Source organism: Dipteris shenzhenensis, chromosome 20 (assembly GCF_047967505.1).
Source record: "Dipteris shenzhenensis isolate YYH24624 ecotype China chromosome 20, Dip_SZ_1.0, whole genome shotgun sequence".
Lineage (NCBI taxonomy): Eukaryota > Viridiplantae > Streptophyta > Polypodiopsida > Gleicheniales > Dipteridaceae > Dipteris > Dipteris shenzhenensis.
In genome coordinates, this window is record NC_141615.1 from 15255419 (window position 1) to 15271681 (window position 16263).

Here is a 16263-nt window from a genome sequence, read left to right on the forward strand (position 1 = left end):
GTAGGACCCCGTATCTTTGGACTTACAAATCCAAATGGGGTCATGTCATATATCAAATCAAACGGCAAGAGCCAATTTAGATGATTTTCATGTCCATTTCTCCATATATCAAAATTGTATGCATCAATATATACATCAATATATACATATATGCATCAATATATACATACATACATACATACATACATACATACATACATACATACACACACACACACACACACACACACACACACACACACACACACACACATATATATATATAGATTTATGTATGTATGTACATGCATATATATACATACATACATACATACAAACATCAAAAGTAAGACCCCATTGGTTTCCCATGTCATGCATTTTGTTCTTTCATGAGCATAAGAACAAGCACTTGTGTTCTTTACCTTTCTTTGCAATGGGAGTCTTGATTTTTGGGGGGTATGCCAAAAATTGATCAACAACATTATTTGATGAATGTAGTTTTAGTTGATGGAGAAAATGGACATGAAAACCATCTAAATTGGATCTTGCCGTTCGATTTGATATATGACATGACCCCATTTGGATATGCAAGTCCAAAGATACGGGGTACTACTTTTAGGGCCTGAATGCCTAAAATAGGCAGCGCGTTAACGCGCTGTCTATTTCATGCATTTAGGCCTCAAAACTAGGACCCCATTGTGTTGCCAATGGGGTCCTACTTTTGAGGCCTAAATGCATGAAATAAGTAGCGCATTAATGCATTGCCTATTTTAGGCATTCAGGCCCTAAAAGTAGGACCCCATATCTTTGGACTTACAAATCCAAATAGGATCATGTCATATATCAAATCGAACGACAAGAGCCAATTTAGATGGTTTTCATGTCCATTTTCTCCATATATCAAAATTGTATGCATCAATATATACATTAATATATACATATATGCATCAACATATACATATACACACACATATATACATACATACATACATACATACATACATACATACATACATACACAAACACACACACACACACACATACATACATACATACATACATACATACATACATACATACATACATATATATATATATATATATATATATACACACACACACACACACACACACACACACACACACATATATATGTATGTATGCATGTATGTATGTACATACATATATACATGCATACATACAAACATCAAAAGTAAGACCCCATTGGTTGCCTATGTCTTGCATTTTTTTGTCTGATGAGCATAAGAACAAGCACTTGTGTTCCTTACCTTTCTTTGCAATGGGGGTCTTGATTTTGGTGGGGTATGCCAAAAATTGATCAACAACATTATTTGATGCATATAGTTTTAGTAGTTTTAGTACACATACATACATACATGTGTGTGTGTGTGTACATACATACATGGATGCATGCATGCATGCATACATACATACATACATACATACATATTGATGCATATAGTTTTACTAGATGAGGAAAATAGGCCCCACTCCGATTTTTGTGGAGAGACACAACTAGACAAATAGAGCAAGTCCAAGGGTTGCCAGGGACACCATCCCGGCAAATGGAGATGCCCGGTATGCAATTTTAGCACCAATTTTGGGATGTAAGCTGCATAGTCATGTCGAAAAAAAGTTGTCAATTCTTGCATTAAATGTAGGGTGGTGAATATATCCTATTCCGTCATGGGGCCGAGAAGACGGATGCAAAAAATTGAACCTCCAAAAAGACTTCTTTTACCGGTCTATGGGGACTGGCTCTTACTAGTGTTGAGAGTGGACAAGACAGCTACCGTTGGTGTGATATGGGAATCTCCCAGTCTACAATTTTAGCACCAAGTTTGAGATGTAAACTACATAGTCAAGTCCAAAAAAGTTGTGTCAATTTTTGCATTAAATATAGGGTGATGAATATATCCTATTTTATCGTGGGGCCTGCAGAAGACGGAGGGAAAAAATCGAACCTCCAAAAAGACCTCTTTTACCGGTCTATGGGGCCTAGCTCTTACTAGCATTGAGAGTGGACAAGATAGCTACCACTGGTGTGATATGGGAATCTCCAAGTCTCAAGTTTTGGGGTACATGAAATTAGATCATGCTAACGGTAACTCTAAGAGGTTCCAAAGGCAGGCAACATTCTTCATCATAGCTAACTCAAATGCAAGGCAGTGAAAATGCCAGGAGAGTTGCTAGGTAGCATTGATTTTGGGAAAAGATATGATGATACTTTGTTGTGTTATGTAGGATATTAATTTCCATTAAATTTGGGACATTTTAGATATAACTTCATAAAATCCTAAGTCATGAAATTAATACATTACAAGTTCAAGCATAAATAATAGTCGTGAAGTTAATGCATTAAATATTCAAGCCTAAAGAAGAATTAATCAAGACCTAATGCACCGTACCAGAGACTTTGGCCTTACCCTCATTCCATAGACTTGCCAACATAAGGCCAAAATTTTCATTCTTAAGAATATGTGGAAAGACCTTACATTTGGCCCACTTTTGGCGAAAAAATTTCATTTTAAAGAATAGGTGGAGTGAAATTGTGTTTGATAAATACAAATCAATGCTCAAGTTTGGACATAAATAAAGGTATCCTTTTGAAGATATTGGAACACATGAGAGAAATAATATTGAAGATACATGAATTTTAAGACATACTATTAAAGACAAATGAACATATAATGGATGAAATCCTATTGATGATACATGAATTTTCAATAGAACTATTATTCAAAGATTTGATGGATTGAATGTAGCTTTAATACATTATCCCTTTTACAAGGGTGTTTGAGTTTGAGGCTTGAAACATAAGAATGAATCTGTGTTGAAGCCTAGTGGTTTGTTAAGGATATGTGAAACTTAAAAACATATAGTAGAATAATTCTACATAAAATCAGTGGATCAAACTTAATGGCTCAAAAGCAAAAAAGGATGATGGTGCAACCTAGGGGCTACTCTACGGCACTATGGCAGCAATCTTTGTAGTTACTATCAAAGGTAGTGTAACTTTTTTGTCAAGGAAAGAGACGCGAACCACTCCACATGACCTAGATCTGTATGACCTAGGTTGCACCGACTTGTTTCTTTCATGGATAAAAAGTGACCCTTAGGTGATGCTATAGCACTCCCTTTTTTGGTCCATTATTATAGCACAATTGGGGCCTTTTGACCTAATACTAGCTACCCATCAAATATTTGTCGTAGATGTTAGGGGTAATTACCAAACTACTAGTGGTAGTTTTATCACCACCATTAGTAATTTTATTTGAGTGTTCCTTAATGGTAGTTCTCCTTCTACTACATACAATATTACCAATAGTAGTTCTAATCCCAATGATAGTACACATAATATTATTACGACCATCCAACTTTAATCATCATTATATCTATGAATGCATATATATAGGTCTATCTATATCTATACCTATTTATTCCTCATCCAATATGTTTGCATTTATTTTTGGTGCTTTGCTTACTTTGAAACTAAAGATAATGTGATTTCATTATTGTTTGCATTCTTGTCAAACATGAGGAGCTAGAATGCATAAGAGTTGGGAGGCACATTATAATTTCTGTGCAGATTTGAGCCATTGAATAGCCTATTGATTCTGATTGTTTTCTTTCTTATGAAATCCTTAATTTGGTTATTTCACATCGAACATCGCCATATCAATTCATATTTTTTTTGTTCTAGTAATGTCCTATCATAGCATAGTCTAGAATTGATCATACAAGATAAATGGGTGCTCACATTTAATATATTTTTTAGAGTCAGAGGACAGTGGATGTAGACTACAAAATCATCACTTTGAATAAATTTGGCAAGATTCTTCTGATAGAAGGAATAATTTCTATTGCACTAACGATGAAAGAAAATTATTAAAAGGCTGATACAAGGCTCAAAATCACACTGGTGCTACTAGGCTTAATAGTCGTAGGCTAGTAGTAGTACTAGTGTATTTACTAAGTAGTGTGCGTGCCTCTCCTCATTAAAATGCATAGTCTTCAAAAATATATAATACATAAGTCAAAATATTCTAATTAGTTTTATCATCCTAATGTTGAAACTGACTTAAATTCATAGTCTTCAAAAAGATATAATACATAAGTCAAAATATTCCAATTAGTTTTATTGTCCTCATGTTGAAATTAACTTTCTCTTCCTTCATCTCCTATGAGCTTCAAACCTTTAATCCATTAATCTCTCAAATAGTAAGAATGGTCTTGTATTAAGAGGCGATGATATCTAAAGTGATCTACAAATACTAAGGATGGTCTTATATTAAGAGGTGATGATATCTCAAGTGTTATACAAACCATAAGAATGGTTTTGTATTAAAAGGTGATGATATCTCAAGTGTTCTACAAATAGTAAGAATGGTTCAAGTGTTCTACAAAAGTATTAGGTACCTCTTAGTGGCTGAAGGGAAGGAGTGATGATATCTCAAGTGTTCTACAAATAGTAAGAATGGTCTTGTATTAAGAGGTGATGATATCTCAAGTGTTCTACAAATAGTAATAATGGTTTTGTATTAGGAGGTGATGATATCTCAAGTGTTGTATAAAACTATTAGATACCTCTTAGTGGTTGAAGGGAAGGGGTTGGAAGTATGGGCAAAATCTCTAGGAACTACAGGATGGTTGCAAGAACAATTTTGAATGTCATAAATGACACTTGGGTTTTTCAACATACGGGTGAACTATTTTAAACATTTTCTTTCATGGTTGATAACACTTTTAATAAGAAGAACCATTTTGAATGTTATAAGTGTTGATGCAATCCCATGCTATGAAGTCTACAGATAGTTTTTTTTCCCCGCATATGGGTGAAGTGATGTTTACGTTACTAAGTTCAACATATCAAGCAACACATTTGTTTTGATTATTGAAGGAGTTTGATAATAAGACCCATTTCAAATGCAAAAGATTTTTTGTATCAGTAATGGAATCCGCTTTGGAGTGGAAATTCGGTTTCTTTCAAACCCACATATTATTGTTGCATAATGTGAGTATGGCTCCAATTGGAAGTTAAGGTAGACTATAATTCGCAATATTAGTATAGTTACACATAGTAACATAAGTTTTCTTTTCGAGAATCTTCCCAAATAGTGGTTTCCACAAAGCTATGTTGAGTACCTCGATAAGGAAATTGTAGAAAAGCTCGCTCGCTTTTTTGGGCCCGCTCGCTCTATCGACTGCCTCTCACAAAAGTATCTATTATTGATTGTTGTAAACAAAATTTTTGTCAATTTGCTGATCGTCAAATGATATCCAAATTATGCATAGAGTATTGGGGCCAAAGTTTGGAGGCTCGCACCAATTATGTATATGACACTCTTGGGGTTGCTTGCCGAAAAGATGACAATGGGCAGTTCAAATATGTCTTTTCATTGAGTTTGTTGTAGAGCATGGTATGAAATGCATGATATTCCAAAAATAACATTTTATCGATACAGGGAGAAATTTGAAATTGGTATACAAAGGTGCATGCATGGTAATAAAGGAATCATGTGGAGAGGTTGGGACCAGACAGAACTGGGTAGAGCCATAATCCAAGATTTTGTGGATAACAATTCTGAGCATATGCCACACAAAAGTAGAACACTTCAGGATGGATCAAGGGAAACACAATTGGTGATACCAGATGTATACAAGCAGGTTGATATTATCTATGAGGTTAAGATGTAGTTAAAGCATAGTTTGGGTTGTAAGGAGATGTCAACTTCCACGTTTAATCACACATGGAACTCTGAATTCAAGCCTGTAACTTTGTCAAAAACAAGTGAATTCTCTAAGTGTGGTTTATGTAGTGCAATCAAGGCTCAGCTTACTGCGATAAAATGCCAAAATGAATGTAATAAGTTGATGGAAGATAGAAGAAAGCACATGTTACAACAAAAAAGCTATAGAAATGTGTACTACACATGGCACAGATTTTTTGAAATGTATCCTCAAACATACTTGTGCATTATCCATGATAAGATGGACCAAAAGAAGACAACCATCCCTAGATTATGCAATCATTCAAAGGACATAGACAAATCCTTTCAGCTCCTAGTGGCTTTGACTAGCATGATAACACATGGACATGGTCAAGGATGTTATGGTCACTTTTCTTTATCCTTGTGGCCATAGGATCCTAACTTCACAATTGGTTCATTGGCTTTATGTTTGATAAATCTTGAAAGATTTGATAACCATGCACTTGGAGATTTGGTACATGATGGGATGCTAAGGTCTGACAATGCTTTGCTAAATGCACTAACCTCAAGAGAAGCATTGGATTCTCACTACGTCTCTAATGACAAGCAACAACTTGATCTTGGAGCAATGGGTGGAACATTCAAAGACCTTGGACTTGGAAGTTCCCATCAAGAAAATCCTTATAAGAAACTACCTGAACACCTATTGTTGTAGTTGGATAATTGTGGTTCTGAAAATAAGAAAAGGTACTTGTTTGCATACCTATCATTACTTGTTGCTCGAGGGATTTTCAAGTCAATGGGATTCTTGATGGTTGGGCATCCACATGAGGATATTGATGCAATGTTTAGCAAGTTCTCAGAGAGGTTAAGAACTAGCCAAACATTGACATTTGCACATCTCATGGATACTTTTACACAATGTGAGGAGTCTTCTGCAATGCCATTTTTTGGTAACGAAAGTCCCTGATTCCAAGAGCTATGTTGATGGATGCCTATGCGATGGGAAAGATGCCTTAGTGGGACACTCAAAGCCTCTCCAATTTCAGTTCTTTATGCGAAATGAAGTTCCTATCATGCAATATAAAGTGCATCCACAATCATTAGATTGGCAACCAAATGACCAAGTGGAGAGCCACCTTGTGTACCCATGTTCGAGTGTGTGAAGGATCAGTCAGATGTGATAGTTGGTATCAAGGAGTATGTATGCTTTTGGGAAAAATGGGCACACCTGCAAGGTCCAGAAGCATCTTTCACAAAGTTTTACAAGCTGGTAGTGAAGTACTGGAAGAACATGATTGATGAGCTTAATAAACCAAACAATAGTGTAGAAGGCATGTACGAGAGATTTTGGCCAAAGACACAACATATCGATTGTGTGCAAGTAGTTGATAATGAAAATGATGAGTTTCAAGGAATTGAAGAGTTGAATGATCACTACAGTAGACCTCAAAGGAAAAAGCCAAAACAATCATTTGACCCAATGGTTGATGTACAAAAGGGACACTTTCTTTTGGTCCAACCAGCAGAAAAAATTTACCCAATTTGGCTAAGCATTGCTAAAATTGATGTACATAAGGATAATAAATCTAAAAATTTCAAGAAGGTTTTCATACAATATTGGGCACCTATATGCAAAAGACGCAATGCAAAAATTGAGGAGGTGTATGCAGATTGTTGGAACAGGATTTAGATGTGCAATAAAGGTGGTCCTCCACGTTGGGAATCTGTTGATTGTATGGTCATGGGTTCCAAAAGGTAATCTCTCAAAAAAGGTTTCCTCGAAAAGTAGCAACCTCCCCATCAAGGTGAAGATACCGACCATTGCACACAAGCGAGCTTTATCCAGTTTTTCTTAAAGAACAGATTCTGACTCCGATGCTAACTCCACAATGGAGTGAAGGTACTTGAAAAGCATGACTTTTTTTTCTTGCACAACAATAATTTAATTGAATAATGGCAAATATTTTGGAAGGTATGACATTGATCTTTGTTCTTTATCTTTTTTTTGCAGACCATTGCTTTGTGGTCGCAAGTTTTGCACACTCGGCAAAATATCAAGGACTAGTGTTGCATTCTTACTTTTTCTCCAACTAAACTAAAATAGTGTTTTTGAACACCACCTTTTTTAGAGAAGAGGCAAAAAATGCTTGGTTGAACTCGAACATATGATGTTTTTTTCCGGGCTAATGCAAAACATGCACATTCTAAATCGTGAGTTTCATATACACGGCCAAATCCAGGGAGAAAGTCAACGGAGTGCACTCAATGCATTGTAATTGCAACCCCTAAAAAAAAACCATGCATTGGTCAAAACCTCAACATTTGACAATTTATTTATGTCAATGCAAACCATGCACATTTGTGAGATTTGGATGGACTACCAAATCTAGGGGAAAAATCAATGAAAAACATTGAATGTTACATAATTACCCCTCAAAAATTCCCAAATTATGAGGATTATCTAATATGGTGTTTAAGTGAGTTGATCTCCAAAATATATGAAGACTGTCTATCTATGGAAATGATTTGCAAAAGGATGTGCTCAATTAGCACGTGGACACTTCTATTACCTAGATATGCTATATCTTACATTTGGAATTTCCATAGTTTGAAGCCTTACTTGCTTTTGACCTACAACAACTTAACCTTAAAGTATTTTTATATAAAGTTGCTACCTTGAAGTTTCCTTGTTCCTATTAGGGCATTTAAGTAACTTTATTACCAACAACTTGGATTTATTAATAGAGTATTCATATTTTTGCCCAACTTTTGTATGAAATATTGAGGAGACTTTTTAAAAGATTATTTATATTTAACCTTAGGATTATGCATGCTATTAAGAAAATTAGTCGAGTCAAATGAGATTAATTGAGTGGAGCAATTGGAAATTGTCTCTATATTTTTAGCATTGAAACAAAATAGAAAATGCTTAGCTTGGTCTTGTAGAGAATGGATTAGCATCGCCATGCTTGCTAAGTAGTCTTATTGAAGGACAAGGAACATAAATACTAATAGGTTTGTTAGATTTCCCCTCTTTGTTATCCCAACTTATACTAAGAGCATCCTCCCCCCTACTGAGTTTTGCCATATCAACCTTGTCCTCCTATGCATGTGCTAAACTTAAATGACGTGTGTCTCCCCATGATAAGACTCGTGCCTTTATTTCTTGTGATTGTTGTTTTATGCCTTGATTAATGATGGTTAAAATTGAATCACCCTATTCTTTGGTCGTTTCTCCTGCTAACTTTGGCCAAATATTGCAATATCAAGAGCTTGTGACTCATGAAACTTCTTTGCAAGGTTTTGACTAAGGACATAATGAGTAGCCATTCATGCCTATGGCATTTGTTTAATTGATCTAATTCTAGCTCCTATTGTAATGACATTTCCAATTAATGTTCTATGAGGAGACCTCAAAGCACATTGTGTTAAGATCATGGCTTTTAATCCTTTTCTTGGCAATTGACAATTGGTTTAGTGAAAAGGGATAATCCAATAGAATGTCCTTGTTTACTGACTTGATGTTTATTCTCATCCAAGCAACCTTGAGCACGTATTTTGTGTGTTTTGTACTTTGATTATGACCAAATCCTACTGTACTCGTAGATCATCTCTGTTTAGATTCAATACTATGATGGTATTCAACTCTCCCTTTTCACATATACTACCTTATCTCTTATCTTATCATATGGATTCTTATAGTGTAGCTAGATCCTTCTTTGTTTTGGCCATTCTTTTGTTAGGAAAGTTGTTGGTAAGTTCTTTTCATGGAGGGGAAAGAAAAGGAAATACCTTATCCATTTGCGTTGCCTCTATGGCACGAGTCTTACATTCTCTTTTACTTACCCTTGTGATATTTGTTATTGTGCCAAGGCCATCTTATGTCAATGGTGATATCCTTCAAAGTATCCTACCACTTTGTAACTACACCATCACATTGACTCTATGATAATAACCCTACCATTTGTATGCGGCTTGTTGCTATTTGACAAGATGCTATGAAGTTGCCTTTGTGACAAGATGCTATGAAGTTGACTGTGATAAGATGACCCTATTTTTAATATTTTGTATGTTGCTTTTTCATCTATGCTAGCTTTGGTTCCTCAAATTCCTTTCTCAAATTGTCCTTATTTGTGTTAGCCTTTGCTTAAATTTTGAGAGCTTGGTTTTAAACACATTTTCGATGATTCCTTGATTTTGGAAAATTTGTAATATTTTATTTCCAGTTCTCAATCACAGCTATTAGCTCCTCCCTCTTGTGCCAATTCTTGTTCCAATTGCTTGGTAGTCCATTTTCCTTTCCTTAAAACCAAAACTATTGGCTTGATTAATGTCAAGCGGTGGAGCTTTCAATATGTTGAGGGTAAATATCAATAAGACTTTTGAAGTCTCAGTTGGGGAAAATGACAATAGAGTGTATTTCAATTATTGTGTTTATATCTAGGTAGGATGAGCAAAAATGGGTTGGTTTGAGTGTAAGAGGTTGGCAGAGAGAGCATGCTACAAAATATATTTGTCAATGGGCATTAAATGACTCTCCCTATGGTAGTATATGTGTAAGGGTGGGAGGGAGAAGCCTAGAAGTAATTGGTGGGAATCATCTATAGAAAACTCCTATAAAGAGTCTAAGTGTAATGTGATGAGCTCTCAAAGAGTTTGTATGAGAGGGGAGGCTATTATGATTATTTGTCCATGATGCTCATGGTAGTATTGCTAACCCCTTCACCCTAGTGTAGCACCCTTTTGATTTTGTGCAAATTTTGGGCTCTTCCAAGGGTTTGATCTTACGAGTTGGGCTAAGAAACTTCTAAAATTCGGCCAATGGCATGTTTCACCTAGTAATTGATGGGCAGTTCTTATTTTGAACCTACAACCCATGGGTCTGTAATGAGATCTAGTCCCACTTCTAATTATTCTCAAAATAATGAGTTAATACTTAAAAGAGTTTGATGGGGATGGTGCTATTTTGGAGTTAGACTAAGCTTAAACCTATTTTGACAATTGATATACCTTTCCTGATGGTAGGGCATGGATAATTCCACACAAAAAAATCATCAAAAGTTCTCCTATAGCAGGGAGTGAGAAGGGGGGGTGAGATCTTCAAATTTTTTATTTTGGCAATCCATTGAGTATGATGAAGTATATTTGAGCTACTATTGATAAATTATGGTGGCAACGGGTGGGTATACAAGCTCAACATCTACACCCTTCTCCCAATGCAACTTCTATGCCAATGTTTGGACATCCTTCAAGTTTTAATTGTGCCATCCTTCTTCTAGACCTTTGTGTAGGCCTCTTTGACATAGACCTAAAATCAATTGATTTTTTCTTAAAGATGGATTGGTCTTATCAAATTTTTTGTCTTCAAGGCTTAGGCTCAGTGAGACAAATGATAAAATTTCAAATGGGGTGAAATTAGGTGGTGTACCATACATGGTTAAGTTAGAATTGAGTGCTGTAAGAGAAGCTATGAATAGTGTAACCATTGCAACTAGTGATAACCATTGCAATAGTTGTAAAAGGTTCTGAGAGGTGCAATATGTTGAAGGGTGTGATACATACATGATAGGTAAATTATGGGAGTCATTACTATGATTGGTGAACATGATGATTTTTATTCAATTGCGTGGTGGTTATGATTAGCACAAATGTTGATGGTACTATAATTAAAGCAAAAATTGCAATTTGGTACTTAATCTAGAAATGCCCTATGATAGATGCAGTGGGTGAGGGTGTTGTAAGTATTGTGATAAATGAAGGTAGGTAGAATTCTACAAAGCATGTGATGATGATGGGCTATAAACTTTACAATAGGTGATAAAGATATTGAGGATTGCAAGCTTCTAAAGAATGTAAATTATGAGAGGATGAGTGAATCTTGTGAAGGATAGTGAGTGGTAGAATCACGATAAAGGAAAATTTACTCCCAAGGGGTCTTTAGTAAGTGTTGGGGTGGGTCTATCAGTGTTAGAAAGTGTTGAGGTGGGTCTACAAGTGGTGAGAAGTCCTATTTATGGATGACATGTGAGCAATTATGTTTTAAAGCCTATGACAACTATAATAAGTGTGATTGGTGGCAATTTGCAAAAAGTGATTGTTGAATCCCTTGATTGAAGGATTCAACAAGAGATGATGCTGAGCAAAGGATTTCAGTGAACAAATGGACCACAATGAATCACTAGTTTGAGCAATTTGCAAAGCATCACTCAAGTCAACATCATACATATCGAAACCAAATGAGACTAGTAGGCTAGAACACATTAAGTCATGGAGTAGGGGCCACAAATTGTTTAAAGGAAGTTCAATGTTAGGCTTAAAGTCACCTACCATGTTGACAAATAGGTGAAACTAAATGTAAATGTAGGTGGGTGGTACCTACCATGCCCTATTAGAGGGGATCTCATAAAAGGGAGTGGATGAGAGGAATGGTCCTCCATCTTCTACTGTGATTTGTGGGTGTGTTGAGTTTGGCTAGTGAACCAAGTGTACTATCTTTGCATAGAATATTTTATAAGTATTACAAACAATCTTTCTCTCATTGCATTTGAGACATTAGTCTTGAGCAATCTCTTAGTTTCCACTTTATTTGTATTCGTCTATTTATTTTGCAACCAATTGTTAGTACACACTTTTGAGCAATATCTTCATCTGATAGTTTAGAAATGACACTCTATATTTGCAAATCATAGAACAAAGGCAAACAATGCATGCATGACTAGATCAAGAATTTGACATGTTGACCACCATCCATAGTTAAATTTTTTGGCAAAACTACTGGGGATTGGAATGGTCATACCAGGGAATGGAATTCTATGCTAGATGAGCCAATGAAGTGTGGGAAACCAATGCATATGGATTCTAGGACTAGAGGATGCAAGAGCTCATCAATGACAAAGATATTAGTAGAGGAGAGAAGAATGGACTTGGAGGATTGGCTGCTCAAGTTAGCAAACTCTAGATGATGAAAGAAGATGAGACTAAAACCTAAGAGGGTAGTGGGCAAACTTTGCAATTCAAGACAAAAAATGCATTGAAGATAAAGAGAGAGAAGAGTGGAAGAAGACCAAAGTATTTGAGACTCTTCTCTCATGGAGAATAATTGGGAAAATTATGGCAAGAATAGAGAAGCAGATTCCTCCCAAACTCATGAAGGCAAGAATAGAGAAGTAGATTTCCTCCCAATCTCATAAAGACGAGGGATAATTCCAATTCTTTAGTGCAATCCACAAGAATGTATTTGTTTGAGATGCATCCCCCATCTCCATGAATTAATGTAACAACAATGAGGGAACCAAAATTAAGGATGAGATTTCAAAATACATGGGTTGAGAGGTGGGAATCATCATTTCCATTTGGAAAGTCTTTTTGCAACTAATGACAATATTGCAATGCAACATGAAGGAAGAGTACTTATTGTACTTCCCCACCACATTTGTAGATAAGTCCATTAAGTGGGTTGATTAGCATCTAGATGATCATTTTACCACATGGAACGAATTGAAGGAAGCCTTCCTAGAAATGTTTTAACATGAGTTCAACAAAGATACAATGCTAGATCTCACCTAAATCAGCAAGCAAGTTCGGTCATTCATGGGATTCTCGAGCTTTTGCCAGGCATTGGGCTCACTTAGATGGGAACATGGTGCCCTTTTGGTCATGAAATAAAAAATCGTGTATAGTGTTCAAGAGTTTTGACACATCTCTTGGACAACCCATTCACCAGTCTATCTGATCAACCAAAGAATCATGAAGTCAAGGTTGATCAAATGGATGCTATTGTTGAAGGAGTTTAATTTCAAGATCATCCACAAAACTAATTTGTCTCATTGTAGCATCGACTACTTGTCTTGCACAATGAAGGAAAGAAATTCAAAGAAGGGATAGATGATAATTGTGCTCATTTGTGGGACCTCCACCCAAAATCTATGTGACCCTAGCCTTGACAACATGTCTATAGTGCTTCTATGGTATTCCTTCATAGGACTTCAAATCCTTATCATTAAATCTCCTTCACTAGAGGGAGATAAAGATGATATTCATGAAGAAGAAACAAAACAAGGGGTCTCTATTAATGGGAAGCTATGATATAAACAAACATAAAACCATAATAATGTTAAATTCTGGTTTCAATGAATGAATGCTATCAAGCTTGTCCTCCCTTTGTACAGGTGATAGAAACAACCTACCAATCGGGGATACAAAACTTTTAAGAGATGGAATTTGTATTTAAGGTATTCTTCTCTCCGTGAGTTCGCTCAAATGTAGGGATATATGCTATTCAACATATGAGGACTAGTATGAAGAAATCCTCCCTAAAGATGCATCCATCAATGAATGACAAAGGATTGTACTCACTTTGGAAACATATCACATTGGCAAGTTGTACAAAAAGGGGGGATATCTTCCTCCAATAATGTATCTTTCCATATTAGAGAGCATTTGTCAAAAATGAATCCCATCAAGATGTGGTAGGAGGTCACATTTCCACTAATGTCATAGTGTAAAAAAAAAAATTAGCACACAATTATGGTGGAGTGCCATGTATGCAAAACGTCTCGAGGCATAGTGGGGGTTGGATTTTGATAATTATTCAAAATCCCAAGGCATCTAGGGAGCAACAAGTACATACTAATGGTGGTGAGACCACTTATGCTACCAAATGAGCCAACGAAAAAGCCTTGTGGGACAACATAGCAAGGTCTCTATATGATAATGTCATCTATAGATTTGGATGCCCCATTGAAATCATGTTACATAAAGGGATTCACTTCATTATTTTAATGATGGAAATCATGATGGAGGGCATTCTTGTTCTAGCATGCGAAATCATGATTTAGAGTTAGGAGCTAGACAAGGTTCCACCACAATAAGACCACAACATTAGCAATCAAGGCCACCTCCACCAAAAGAATGTCAACAAGCACGAAGCATAGACAAGAGGACAAAAGTGACAAATGATGGCAACTATATTGGGATAAGATTTGCTCATCTAGCAACAATGAATCCAAGAATTTAGGACATAGGAATGAAGCCAAGTGATTGTGCTTACAAAGATCAAGCCCAAGGAATTTGAAGATAGGCCACTAGTGCTCCTCATAGCACCACAAACCCAACAACAAATCCTACTTCTGATAGCACACCAATTGGGGCACTCCAAAGTGCAATTTAAGGGGTTCATTCCCCCAATATCCATAAGCAATGAGCATCCCATTAAACACCGAGTAGACATGGAGATAGGCAATCCAATTGCAAATTGGTAAAGCATAAAAGAGGTGAGAGGTGACAATGAATCATCAAACAATTCCCAAGTTTTCACATCAACAAGCAATCATCTTATATCTTTAGATCACCAATATCAATACTACATGATGCATTGGAACTTTGAAGTAGAGATGACATTGATCTATGACCTACATTGTGAGTGCAGTGATCCACCTACCCCTTAATAGAATGAGAAATACACGGTGCAGCAATGAGGCTATGAGGACATGGCTAGAGCATCGATTGGGGTAATGTTGAGCCCGTTGAATGAAGGGATTCAATAAGAGATGAAGAGAGCAAAGGGTGCAAGTGAATGAATGCCCTAGAATAAAGCATTGGTGGATTGATGAAGTAGCCCATTCAATCAAGTCAACATCGTATGGACTAGACCCAAATGAGATTGATACGGTAGAAGGATTTTGGTACTAGCATCTAGATTACTGATGGTGGTAGGTGTTAGGAGCAACACGATAACAAAGCAACAATGCAAGAAGAAAAATGCATAAAATACATAATATAAAAAGCCCAAAGAATGGAAGAGAAAGAGAGACACCAATATACGTAGTTCACGTAGTGTGGGCTACATCCATAGAGAAATAACTAGTCTTGTATTTTTCTTATCCAGACAACAAGAAGATACAATATTATCCATTTTTGTCATGCTATGTGAGCCACATATTTTTTATAATTTTCGATTGCAAAACTCATGCACCAATTTTCATGTATTTTTGGCTTTGCCCCCAAACACTCACCAAGGGGGGCCTAAATAGCTATCACCGGTCCCCCTTGGAACCCCTCATAGCAAACCCAAATCCTTCATTGCAAATGTGTTTGTCAACTTTCTCTTAGCCACATTTATAAGCTGCATGTTAGAGCCTGTAATAAGCATGTCATCAACATACAATAATAAGATTCCATATATGTCATTATATAGTTTTTGAGAATAAACCTAATGGTCTAAATGACATCTACTATAACCTTGGTCTGCCATAAACCTGTCAAACTTCAAATACCACTACTTTGGAGCTTGCTTTAAGCCATATAGACTTTTCTTCAACCTCATACTAATTCCTCCTTTCCTTTGACCTCATATCCCTAGGGCTCCTACATATAAATCTCTTCCTCTTAAAACCCATGAAGAAAGTTGTCTTCACATCTAATTGTTCAAGATGCAAGTCTTCTACAACCACAAGATTCAAATTAGTTCTGATTGAAGTCATTTTAACAACTGGAAAGAATACTTCATCAAACTCTACAACTTTCTTCTGTGCAAACCCCTTTACAACAA